The following is a 14,244-nucleotide window of genomic DNA, read 5'->3' as shown; positions in this document are numbered from 1 at the left end:
GAAAAAAGTCCTGTTACCCTTTATAGTTTAGGTAGATAAAGGTCTCAGTCACATTTGAGTAAAATAATCCTATTTCTATAAATGTCATAGGATCTTTTTTTAAAGATATTTTATTTTCACGGACCCCTTGCAATTACACCACGGACCACTAGGAGTCCGCGGACCCCCGGTTGAGAAACACTGCTCTAGATTGCCCTTCCAGTAGGGAAAATGTGGCAAAGTGCCCTCTAGGGTGCCCTTCCAGTAGACAAAGCATGATACAAGTGCCCTCCAGGGTGCTCTTCCAGTGGAGAAAACATGATCCATTGCATAAATGGGTGCCCTTCCAGTGGACCATAAATGCATCAGGATTTTCTGCTCTCTGGTGCCCCACCGCATACAGCTGATGCCCTTTTTATTTTTTTCGCCCCTGCCCCTCAAACAACCTGAGTCCGCCAGTGCATGGATGCATGGAGCAAAAGACAAATTGAAGCTACCTTGCAGAGACTGGTAAATACACTGATCTTGAGTCTCCCAAATCAAACAGCTTCATCAAGCTTACTCATATAGACAACCTGAGCAACCTTCATCAATCGTCAAGGTTAAATGAGTCCTGTCTAAACAAATGCTGGGATCTCTGCACTCTTGTCCATATACTTCAGATGTTGCAGCTCATTCACAGTACACCCACGCATTACAAAAAGGATGCGAGCTGCATTTTGCTCTGACTTCATTGTGCCAATGTTATGGCAATGAAGAGAGAGACACGTGAAGCGAGGAGATGAAGAGAGTCGGATAGAGAGAGATGAAGGCTGCATGAAAGGTAAAATGTAATTAATTTGAAGCGCCTCCTTCTTCCCAGGGTGGCCAGCGTCTGTTGAAAGCCAGAAACACACTAGAATACTTTTAAAGTCCTAATTGACTGGGAAAAGACTCGGCATCACACAAGCACTCTGGTTACTCCTGCAGCCATGGAGGTGCACACACTTGCTGAAGAGCTCAGACTTGTCCAGATTCCAGTCGTAAAAAAAATCACACGTTTGACATTAGCCTGATGGCTCTGTCTGGATGAAAGCTATATCCATGGGTGCCTTAATGCACGGGCTTATGGGCTCCAGGCTCCGACCGAGGACCAGGGGCCTGACGAGACATATTTTCCCAGGCGGGAAAGTTGGAGTATTTTAACCTGCTTGGTGATGTGCTTTTACGCGTAAATAATGAATCGAACTGGGCTTGTTTACGAGGCAGGATGTCTGAGCGTGTTAACTCGCTATGTGATGCTGTTTTCACACTTGCAAAATAAACAGAACCGTGTTCATTAACAAGGCGGGATGTCGGAGCAGGTTAACACACTTGGTGATGCGCTTTTACACATGCAAAATGAATAGGACAAAGATTCTTTACAAGGCAGGACGTTGGTACATTTTTAAAAAAAAATTTTTTATTGAAATGAAAACACATCTGGAGATCACATTATATGACCAAACCTCCCCCTGGCCGTCAATCTAGACACACCATGGGATTGATGGGTCATAACCAAAAGAACCAATCTAATTCCCCCTAACAATATACCTTATGGGCACACACATCCATACAGATAATATAATACATGATAATACACACACACACACACACACACACACACACACATACAGAAATATAGTTGCGTTAAATCAGAATATATACAGAGGTAGGTGAGTGAGCCAAAACAAGTAAACATAGGAGAATAATAAAATCAATAGTTATAATGGTTGTTATAACAACAATAAACACCGATGTTTAGCACCCACATGGGTGCTAAACATCGGTGGTGGTAAAATTATATAATCACATAAAATAAGTTTTATCGGTGTAATGAGGTCCTAACTGGGTCAAGACAGGTCCACTGGTAGTAGAGCCAGCACGGAGGGGGAGGGGGGCAAAAGAGCACCACATAGGCTCAGCTGCAGTCTGCCTACCCCACAACCCTCTACAGCAGAGCATAGAATATTGGTTATGATGAGATATCTGAGATTTCACCAGCACACATGCATACACAATCAAGCAATACACACAAAAAAACCTAACAGCCCCTGGTCCTCCATGACCTTATCGTCTGCAGCACTATGCCTGCAGAGGGCAGGGAAGGAGAACACAAGCCATTTTGTTTTGTTTTTGTTTATTCACATCCTTCCCCAAGACGAAGTTGTTCCCCTTTAGGAATGTCAAGATTTGTAGTATTCTTTCAGATGTTAATCTTTCTATCATCCATTGTTTTAAGACGGGTTTTGAAATCTGGTATGTTGAGCTGTGTGCATACACTGATGAGCAAAACGTTACGACCATTCACAGATGAACCGAATAACGTTGATCATCTCCAAACTAGGGCACATGTCAAGGTCTGGGTAGATGAGATGGGAAGCGAACAGTCAGTTCTTGTAGTCAACATGCTGGATCCAGGAGAAATTGGCAGGAGTAAAGACCTGAGCGACTTTGACAAGGGCCAAATTGTTATGGCCTGATGACTTGAGTCAGAGCATCCCTGAAACAGCAAGGCTTGTGGGGTGGTCCGGTCAGCAGTGGTGAGTACCTACCGACAGTGGTCCGAAGAGGGACAAACCACAAACCGGCAACCGGATGTTGGGTGCCCAAGGCTCATCAATGCATGAGGGCAACGAAGGCTAACCTATCTGGTCCGAACCAACAGAAGGTCTACTGTGGCACAAGTCACAGAAATGTTTAATGATGGTTACAGGAGGAATGTGTCACAACACAGTGCATCACAGCTTGCTGTGTAGGGGGCTGCGTAAATGCAGACCGGTCAGAGAGCCCATGATGACCCTGTCCACCATCTAAAGCGCCTACAATGGGCATGCGAGCATCTGAACTGGACCTTGGAGCAGTGGACAAAGGTCACCTGGTCTGATGAGTCCCTGTTTCTGGAGGGCCATGCACATGTGTGCTGTTTACCTGGGGAAGTGATGGCACCAGGATGCACTGTGGGAAGACAACAAGCCGGTGGAGGGAGTGTGATGCTCTGGGCAATGTTGTGCTGGGAAACACTGGGTCCGGCCGTTCATGTGGATATCAATCTGACATGTGCCACCTACCTAAACATCGCTGCAGACCAGGTACTACCATGTGGGGAGGGGTCGGTATTGTATTGCCTTGTCATGTCTTCTAGCTGTAAATATATTATAACTCTGACTGTGTGCTTTCAGATAAATGCAGAGTTTAAGTGGATTACAACAATGCCTCTCCAATTAAGATTGCTGTCCCAGCTCGACGTACACACCTTCAGACTTTTGAAGCTGTTCAGAAAATGAGGAGGACTGATAGGCAACGGACCGAAGAACATTTGGGAAGCCGTTGATCAAGTCAGAAATCCAGAAATAGAATACATTTAATAGACTCTTAGTAGAGTAACACCACCCCAATTCTTTGTAGAGCCTAATACATGTTAGAATATGATGCCGATTTAATAAAATGTCATGTGGTATTTTGCCCACAAATGATGTACAGTGTTTGTACTACAGTGATGTTGGTGTGTAAAATTACACCTTGTTGAGAGGGAAAAAAATGACTACTGAAATAACGGTCTCTTTCCAGGACTATGACACAGTTTGGAAGGGAGTGCATCATCAAGGGACTCTGCATCTACCGCCACGAGGACCCAGCGCACCTATTGCGGGAGTATGTATTAAATCCAACTGATGTATTGCTGAGAGCAGAAATTGGGTTGCATTCAGTGTAGTGTTGTACAAAGTTAATTCTGTTATAACCCTCTTGCATCCATATTAGAACTCAAACCAAAACCATGACACCATTCCAGACCAATGTCAATATTCCAAATAAAATGTAAAAAAAACCAAAACTCTTGTTTCCTCCGGACTGCAGACAAAGCTGTCATCCAGGAGAGCAGTGAGCATACCACAGTGGGAATTTTTACCATCAAGTACAGCAACTCGAGTGAAGTGGAAGACATGGGAATTGTCCTTGAAGGCCATGCAGTGCTGCGGGTGCTACCAAGCGTGGCCTTTGCAGCTGCCATGCTGTTTGGTCTTATTTCCAACTTGAACCTGGACTACCCTGCTGAACTGAGGTATCACGGCGTTGGGAGGCAGTACACTTTCCAAGAGGGCACTAGCTGTATAAATCAAACTCTTTGAGTGTGACGTGTTTGAATTTTTTCCCTCCTGATTATATACCTATTTTCATTCCATAGTTGGTGGTATTTGTGAATGTCTGAAGTGGTCTGAAAGGTCATTGTATAAGCTACCTACCTCACACACGTCTATTATTCCCTCCTCTGTTGCCCTCCCTGAGGTTTCTTCCTATTTTTTCTCCCTGTTAACGGTTTTTTTAGGCAGCTGTTCCTTATCCGATGCGAGGGTCTAAGGACAGGATGTTGTGTTGCTGTAAAGCCCCTTGAGGGGCGTCCAGGTGGCGTAGCGGTCTATTCCGTTGCCTAGCAACATGGGGATTGCCCGTTCGAAAACCCATGCTGCCTCCGGCTTTGTCGGGCGTCCCTACAGACACAATTGGCCATGTCTGTGGGTGGGAAGCCAGATGTGGGTATGTGTCCTGGTCGCTGCACTAGCGCCTCCTGTGGTCGGTTGGGGCGCCTGTTCAGGGGGGGGGGGATCGGGGGGAATAGCATGATCCTCCCACGTGCTACATCCCCCTGGTGATCAGTGATCCTCACTGTCAGGTGAAAAGAAGCGGCTGGCGACTCCATATGTATTGGAGGAGGCATGTGGTAGTCTGCAGCCCTCCACAGATCGGCAGAGGGTGGGGAGCAGCGACCGGGACGGCTAGGAAGAGTGGGGTAATTGGCCAAGTACAATTGGGCAGAAAAAGGAGGGGGGGAAAAAAGCCAAGTCATGACTTGACTTGACTAAGTTACTTCGATGTTTCTCTCAATAAACGTCATGTCCAGATGAACTGATTCAGCTTTGTGATAAACAGATCAGGTTTGCTGAACATGAAAACTGGGTTTAAATCGCATGATAAAAATTGCGTATTTAACTAATGTTTGTCTTATGTAAAATTTTCAAGTATAGTCCAATGAACAATTCATGTTGGCAAAACATGATTCTATTGTGTGCAATCGATATATAGTACATACTAAATCTATCTATGTAAATACAACAGACTGTTTTGTCCAGTGTATACAGTGGCCTCTCTGCATATCCCATACTACCAAAGGGTTTGCTGTTCTCACATTTCGGTGAAAAAAATCTTAGATAAAAATCTTGGTAGCCTCAATAAAAACCTTATCTTTGAAGAGTAACTAGCTGATTAAATGTCCAATATCCAGGGCCCCTCTTCTGTTCAGAGGTAATCATATTAATTCTGATAAGATAATTATCCGAATGCATTTTATCGCTAATTGTAGTTTTTCTGATTGAAGAGATCAGTTTAAAAGAGACCAGAAAGTAGTCTTAACCTGCTGGCCTGGTTTAATCTTCACCGGTTGTATCTTACCTGCTGTGGATTATTCATCCTCCATCTGTAAGGTCTGATGAGGCCATTAGATTCTTTATAGCACCATGAGTTTTTACTGTGTGATCCTTTCCTGTCCATTTCAATATCTTAAAACTTTATATATATATATAAAAAAAACCCAACCATAACAACTTGGTCATTTATAATTGCATATGTCTGCATATTTTGCAGCAACCCCCCCCCCAAAACCCTGAATCATGTGTTAGGAGCATCAAGATTAACTAACAATGTTTGTTTGTAGTTGTTTTCCATTTCTAAAATAACCCATCTACCAACCAAGTCTAATTGTAGTGCATTAAAAGCAAAACTGTTTATATTCTTGACCAATATCATGTCCCCCTTTAGCCTTCCTTTGACCATGTGAGTAAAAATATCACCTCCCCCATTCATCAGCCCATTTTGGCTGTGGAGTGGTGTGGAATGGGCCTCTTGTAGGCAATAAATGTCTTAGTTTTTATTTTTTTTTAGCCATGCAAAATCCTCCCTTCCTTTTTTTTTGGTTTTTGATCCCCCCCACCTTTTCTCCCCAGTTGTATCTGGCCAATTACCCCACTCTTCTGAGCCATCCTGATCTCTGCTCCACCCCCTCTGCCGATCCGGAGAGGGCTGCAGACTACCACATGCCTCCTCCGATACAAGTAGACTGACTCGCCAGCCGCTTCTTTTGACCTGACAGTGAGGAGTTTTGCCAGGGGAACACGGCACGTGGGAGGATCATGCTATTCCCCCCACGTGCCACCACAACAAACAGGGACCCCGACTGACCAGAGGAGGCACTAGTGCAGCGACCAGGACATATACCTACATCTGGCTTCCCACCTGCAGCCAATTGTGTCTGTAGGGATGCCCGACCCAGCCGGAGGTAACACGGGGATTCGAACCACCGATCCCCATGTTGGTAGGCAACGGAATAGACCGCCACGCCACTCGGATGCCCCTCCCTTCTTTTCTTAGTATCAGCCAAACCATTGCAGTTATAACTGGCTATTAAAATCTCGCTCATAGAAATAAGATGTCAAGTTCCTAACTTGACACATGGGCCACAACGCCTCCACAAAGGGCCCGCACCCCAGACGCCCACCCCGTAGAGCCAGTAAGACCAATTCAACCCAGTAAGACCAGTCCACACCACACTAACACCAACACATTACATCTCCACTATAACTGATGATCTTATTGACTCAATTATTAAGGCTTGTTCACATTTTGATTTTGATTTTGCTGCCACCCATCTCTCTACCTCTCACACTGTCACCCATATATGTTGGTGTGCAAAAAAAAAAGAAACCATAAAGAAATAAACATTTCTATAATTTGCAAATAAGTTGCCTTAAAGGAGTACTCTAGACTTGAATTCATCCACTGGCTAATGATACTGGTATCGCCAAACATGAAGAGTGGAGCACACTATAAGGAAACAATGTCACATTACTCTCTTCCAATTTAAGTGAAAGAGAAGGGGAAAAATAAATAACTGAACCATTAATCCATTGTTGAATTTTGTATAGTAATTAACCTAAATCAAGGCATTTTACATTTTTCTACCTGCGCTTCTCATTTGGCAACCTTTACCTAACCATATTTCTACCCTTTTAAGTTCCTACAAAATTAAAGGAAGTTATGCCTCTTTTTTACTAACAGGGCCTGTCTACTTTCTCTTCTCTTACAGATCAAAGCCAAAATTAATGTTTCATATCGTCCACCCTCCACACAGACACGTACTATGCTAACATATTTTAACAAGTGTATGTCTATTCTGTCTATTATTCAAGCACTGCACAGTCATTTCATCATTCACATGTTGTATTTTTTTTTTTACTAGATATTGTTACAATTGTTGCAATGTTACAATTTCATTTAGCAGATGCTTTCATCCAAAGCGGAGCAGGAGGTGGCAGAGTTGAAGATGCTAAGATTTTCACTGGGAGTGATGAAGAAGGACAGGATTAGGAACGAGTATATTAGAGGGACCGCTCAAGTTGGACGGTTTGGAGACAAAGCAAGAGAGACAAGCTTGAGATGGCTTGGACATGTGTGGAGGAGAGATGCTGGGTATATTGGGAGAAGGATGCTGAATATGGAGCTGCCAGGGAAGAGGAAAAGAGGAAGGCCAAAGAGGAGGTTTATGGATGTGGTGAGGCAGGACATGCAGGTGGCTGGTGTGACAGAGAAAGATTTAGAGGACAGGAAGAGATGGAAATGGATGATCCTCTGTGGTGACCCCTAATGGAAGCAGCCGAAGGTAGTAGTAGTAGCAAGTAAGTGCCAAAAAACTAGGTTCAAGTCTGATTGGACATATAGGTGTCAACAGGCAGTGCACAAAGGCAATGCATAGGGTGCACCGAAGTGAATTTAAAAAATATATATATATATTAATACCATCAGGTGTGGAGGTTTTCGAGAAAGAGCTGGGTCTTTAGCTTCATCCTAAAGATGGACAGGAAGATGCAGAGGACAGGAAGAGATGGAAACGGATGATCCGCTGTAGCGACCCCTAATGGGAAAAGCTGAAAGTAGTAGTAGTAGTAGTAGCAGTAGCAGTAGTAGCAGTAGTAGTAGTAGTAGTTAAAGATGGAGAGGGACTCAGCGGATCAAATGGAGTTTGGTAACTCGTTCCACCACCAGAGAACTACAGAAGAGAAGAGTCTGGCTAGTGATTAGAGCCCCGTTGTGGCGGAAGTGCCAGGCGCCTTTCATTGGCAGAGCATAGTGAGGGGGACTGAGTGTAGACATGAATGAGGGAGTTCAGGTAGGCGGTAGCCGTTTTGGTTGCTGTTTTGTAAGCGAGCATTAAGGTTTTGAATTTGATGCAGGCAGCAACTGGGAGCCAGTGGAGGGATATGAACAGCGGAGGGACGTGTGCTGTTTTGGGTTGGTTGAAGACCAGACACGTCACCACGGTCTGGATCATTTGCAGAGGTTTGAAAGTGCATGCAGGGAGACCCGCGAGAAGTAAGGCGTTGCGGTAGTCAATGCGTGATATTACAAGAACCTGTACCAGGAGTTGTGCTGCATGCTCCGACAGGTAGAGTCTAATTTTCCTGATGTTGGACAGGGCAAATCGGCACGTACATGGTACATGTTACCCACTTGGTGATGCGCTTTTCCATATATTAGATAAATAGAAGTGGGATGGTTTACAAGGCAGGATGTCGGAGCATGTTAATACGCTTGGTGATGCACTTTTACCCATAGAACAAGGATTCCTTATCGTGTGTGTGGGCGGGGGGGGGGGGTGTCTCCAAAACATCCAGAGCCCCAGGGCCGTAAGTAATGTTAAGGCGCCTATTGATATATCGGGAGGTAGGTGACATGAATTTTAAAACTCCTGCACACAAGATAACGTGTGCCAACTGTCCACGGTGACCTGACCTATTTTGCACAGACGCGTGCAGACTTGCCGCAATCTCGAAAATGAGTCATCGTGGCCAAGTCAGGGTTATAATTGGCCTTTAAATCATCTACTGTGTTGCCGGCTTAAGCGTTCTCTCAACCTCCTCCTCAGAGGAGCCTTCACCGGGAGAAAATAGTGTTTAGCTTCAAAGTTTTCAGGGTTTTGTTTAGAAAAACACACTAATGAGTAGCGAGTAAAGAGGCGGATCAATAATCAAAATGGTTTAATGGCTTGCACCAACACAGCTGTGGGTTCAGTTTGGAAGTTGGACGGTGGAATTAATTACATCCATGGTTTCCACCACAGCTGGTGCGTGTCGCTTTTAGCAAGATATCGAACTCCAAACTGCTCCAGGTCCACTGCACTGCAGGTAAACCCGGTCACTGACCACATTAATGACATGTGCACATGTAGTTAGATGTGTGTGTGTGTGTGTGTGTGTGTGTGTGTGTGTGTGTGTGTGTGTGTGTGCGCCTAAGGGGCATAAGCAAAAGACAAATTGAAACTACCTTGCAGAGACCGGCAAATACAATGATCTGTATTCTTACACTGTGTTCCTGGCTTAGGTATTCTCTCAACCTCCTCCTCAGATGGAAGAAATCTTGTGGAACGTGTAAACCTGCTACTGAAATCATTTCCTTTCTGCACTTTGAAGGAGTACAGATATGTATGCGTGAGCACGCACGCACGCGCGCACACACACACACACGCAGATTACAGACCTCGAGCAAACTCCTCACTTCTCTCTCTCCTCCCTCTTCCCTCACCTGACCTTTCTCTAATCAAAAGGTTTATGTTGTGGTTTCAATTAACTACATGGAGAGTGTTTCATCATCTCAGGGGTTGGCACACTCACTGGCTCTTTGATGAAATGGCTCTTTTCACACTTCTTAATTACTTTTGTTCCAGGCACCCCCCCCCTTCTCCTGCTCTCTTCAAGGTGACATGAATAATGCACCACCAGTAACTTTGGACTTCGCTAATGATGTATTTGCTTGCAACAGGTCCCCTTTTTAGTGCAAACAAAAAGACGAAATAGCTCACCTAATCAGTTAGGCGGGCAAAATTGCCCCATAATCAACTCCGTGGATGAAGCAACACATTTAATCAGCTGGCACGGTAAAACTGCCTACCTACTGAAGAACTCAGCATCTACTGATGTTGTAGGCACCTCCTGAGGTGAAAGAGAAGGGACCAGTGTTCAATTATCTATAAACAGATGTGTCCATCCTCTGTCATGTGTGTGTGTGTGTGTGTTACACATGTACGTCTTCACACACTTCAAATTGCACATGCCAGAAAAGCAAATCGAGACCCGATTCATCTCCTTTTCTCTTGTTTACTCTCTCCCTGTTTCCTTCTTGCACAAACACACACACAAACACACAATAAACAAACAGATTATTGATTGCCTGTTGAGAGGCCCAAGGCAGATTTGACAATGACCTGTCTGTTTAACAACAGATCAGGCTTGGGATACACTTGTAATCTCCCGTATCTTTCCTAGCCATCGCCACCAGCACATGAGAGCTGGTCACACCGCACATTCTCTACACTCCGCTGAGGGGGGGAAGGCTGAAAGGGGTATTAAGTGTTTACACAAATGCACAGTTTCACAGACAAACAAAACTGCGGGTGACTTTTAAAGCTTACAAGTGACTTTTCTTCTGAGTAAACCAAAGTGATAAATGAGCTTTAAACCTGGCCTTCATGATTTAGGTAGTCTTTTTTTTTGTGGATTTTTTTTCTCTCCCAATTTGTATCCGGCCAATTACCCCACTCTTCCAAGCCGCCCCGGTCGCTGCTCCAACCCCTGCGCCGATCCGGGGAGGGCTGCAGACTACCACATGCCTCCTCCGACAGATGTGGAGTCACCAGCTGCTTCTTTTCACCTGACAGAGGAGTTTCACCAGGGGGACGTAGCGCGTGGGAGGATCATGCTATTCCCCCCAGTTCCCCCTCCCCCCTGGACAGGTGCACCGACCGACCAGAGGAGGCACTAGTGCAGTGACCAGGACACATACCCACATCCGGCTTCCCACCCGCAGACACGGTCAATTGTGTCTGTAAGGACGCCCGACCAAGCCGGAGGTAACACGGGGATTCAAACTGGCAATCCCCATGTTGGCAGGCAACAGAATAGACCGCTACGCTACCCGGATGCCCAATTTAAGTTATCTTTAATGTTATCAGTCTGTATTTGCTCTGGGTGCACAGAAGAAGAGAATGTCAAATATGAGACGTGAATCTGTACACAGGAGATGCAATGTTTTCCACAAATTGCACCCACATTTCAATTGTGTGTAATATTTTAATTGGTCATTGCTTTCCTTGGATTCAAAAGCGGTGTGTCCCTCCCCCCCAACTGTCTAACATGGTAATCGATCATAAAAATCAGACACAGTCGTAACCACTATAGAAGCTTCCATGATTACACCTTGCTCAGTTTTGTTTGTTAGAACTCAGCCAGTGAAAAAGATTATTATCCCCGGAGTTCATCTGCCTAGCAAGATTTGAGAAGCAATAAAAAGATAAAATAGGTATACCTCGGAGAAAAAAACGCAATTAATTGTAATCTAGTTTAATAAGAGCCCACTTCACTGTGCTAATGAGACTAATTAACAGTCAAACAGGAGGAGATACTCACTTTGAGCACCTGCCAATAGATCGCAGTGAGGGTGTTGGAATCAAAGGCCATATAAGAGTACTACAGGTGCATGAATGAGACACACACACACACACACACACACACACACACACACACACACACACACACAAATATGCTTATTTACTCACTAAAAAGCATTACACAGATGTGCACAGTAGCTCAAACATTCATCTGAATAGAGGATACATCGCTATTGGCATACACATTTTCTTTAGGCTTGTTATAGCACTACTCCATGCAAAGTTGGAGGGAAAAGAAATGAGCCAACACTCGCAAATACACATTCTCTCTCTCTCTCTCTCTCTCTCTCTCTCTCTCTCTCTCTCTCTCTCTCTCTCTCTCTCTCTCTCTCTCTCTCTTTCTCTCTCTCTCTCTCTGTGTCTGTCTCTTATCTCTCACTCGCTCGCTCTCCTTCATTCACTCACTCACACACACACACGCGCTCATATCTCACATAACAATATGGTCCCTTCACAAAGGTCAACATATGCAAATCAGAGCTTCAAATGGTATCTAATGTCACATCATCATTACCATGTTTTTTTGGCAGTATCGACTATCACTATACATCACAGCATGGAAACACCCTGGTGCAGGTTAAACAGGAAAACACACACAAGTAAGACACTCATTCTTCTCTTACACGTGCATTCCCATCAGACATACAGAGAGCTATCAAAACTGTTCCATTCAGTAAAATCCTCTTAAATGACATGAAACAATGATGAGTTTTCCTGTTAAAGAACGCAATATAAAGAGACAATTTCAGAAATACCACTGAAGCACTGTACAGTAGCTCTCATTGGTGAAGTGCATGAACTACTCAAAAGTGATTTATTATTTATTTGCATTTGGTAGAAACATCTGAAAAATATTGGATTGCGGTGCATTCAGTACAGTGTTGCTGCAGGATCAAAGAAGGTGGAATCAGTTTATCTGGACACAATGTTTATATCAGTTCATCTGGATACATTCTGTCAATAAACATTGTATCCAGATGAACTGATTCAACCTTCTTTGATTTTCTTACCTGGATTATTGAACATGCATCAAGCCATTACTGCAAAATATTCAGTATTTTTTCAAAATTGGGGTGGAGGCAGAAGTCCAGCAGGATTGTAATCTTCAACCGAGGATGGGGGCAGGAAAACTATACAACACTTAGTCCATGGGCCAGAGCCCAAAATTTCCTATTTCGGTACACTCAAGGTGGCAAAACTTACTTATAATTTTTGAAAGGATCCATGTCTGTAGATGATATTTTGGTATGATAACCATTCCTGAGTGGCAGCTGTATCACAGTTATCAGCTCATGAAGTTAACCACCCCCTAAAGTAAATTGCATTTTAGACGCTGGTGCATATCCTGGTTTAGCCTCATGGTCAGGACATTTTTCAATGTTCTATAATATTGTCTTTGGTATCATTTTAAAGGGGACCTTCTTAGCTTTCATTCAAGCCCTGTTGTGGATATTTCTCACAAATATAGAGGTCACTTGAGCTCTTCAACCCGTCAATAACACACATCTTTCTGCAATTTTCGCCTAAACTATATACTTTCTTTTAGCCCTGTGGCATCTAGGAATATCAGGGACACAAAACACAAAAACTGGAATACTCACAGGACTGTAAAGATTCAGGAAATGTATAATATACCCATACTATTTCATTGTGTGAGGTGATTGTGAACCTTAAATTAGAAGGGCATTATTACTAAGAAACTAACTAGACCAAAGCCAGTTGGTCCATGGGTCAGACCAGATATCGATATCACCCAAGGTGACACAACTTCACTGGTGCCATTTTATTTGGTACACTAACAGAAGTAAAATAATACATGATAACCTTTCCAAATGAGCAGCTATTTCATTTTTCTTTCAGGAAACCTGTTTCTGTGCCTCTCACGATTGTGTATTTGCCCAGATTTTTACAAATATAGCATTTCAACACCCCTGGTACTGATTAGCCTAGCTTAAACTCTGGGACAGTTCTTAGTTGGCCAACAACCAAGGATAACCAGTACTGTGTACTTCCATTCATTGTGCTAAGCTAGGCTAACGTGCAGCCAGATAGCTTTCTACTAAACACATATAGAGGAAACTGGTATCTATCTTCTTGTCTCACTCTGGAGAAGATTGTAAGCTAATTTCCCATAATGTTAGCATGTTCTTTTAATGTATATGTTAATATGATTAGTTAAAGTGGCTACGAGGAACTTTCATCTTGTGTTGATTTTAGCGGCCTCATGTGGACAAAATACAGCTGTTGCATAGCAACTAGGTAATGTATCTATTTGTGGCTATGTAAGATAAATAATGGTAATATGACGCTGGTGAAGCAAAGTAAACTTTGTTTTAGTAGTGTTCATACACCTAAGTTACATGTATTTGTTTGTATGTGGCAGGTGAAAACTGACTGAATATGGCCACTGGTGAACAAGCAAGTTTTTACCCAATACCAAAGCGCCCACGGGTGGAGTGCATTATCCACTGCTCTGATGATACAGATAAGCTGGTTTCACTACAAAGTGTCGACTCATGGAGAACTCTGCTCAGGGCAGCTCAGATACGAAATCATGCACCAGTTTTGAAACTGGCAAAAGACATTCCTGAGGGACAGGTTCCAGCAATCTACTACCACAGAAAGTGTCGCAGTATCTTCACTATGAAGCAAATTCTTGATGGCCTCCTTGCAAAAGAAAAGAAAAGTTGTGTCTC

The 14,244-nt window shown here is 43.8% G+C and overlaps 1 protein-coding gene across 3 annotated transcripts in view; it reads right to left on the bottom strand.

Annotated features, from left to right (window-relative positions):
• The window catches only part of arvcfb (ARVCF delta catenin family member b), a 166,433-nt gene that overhangs the window by 46,077 nt on the left and 106,112 nt on the right, over nt 1–14,244 (bottom strand). The window lies entirely within an intron of this gene.

This window comes from Lampris incognitus, chromosome 1, assembly GCF_029633865.1.
Source record: "Lampris incognitus isolate fLamInc1 chromosome 1, fLamInc1.hap2, whole genome shotgun sequence".
Taxonomy (NCBI): Eukaryota; Metazoa; Chordata; class Actinopteri; order Lampriformes; family Lampridae; genus Lampris; species Lampris incognitus.
Note: the sequence above shows the minus strand (reverse complement) of the source record. Positions and strands in the feature narration are given on the sequence as shown.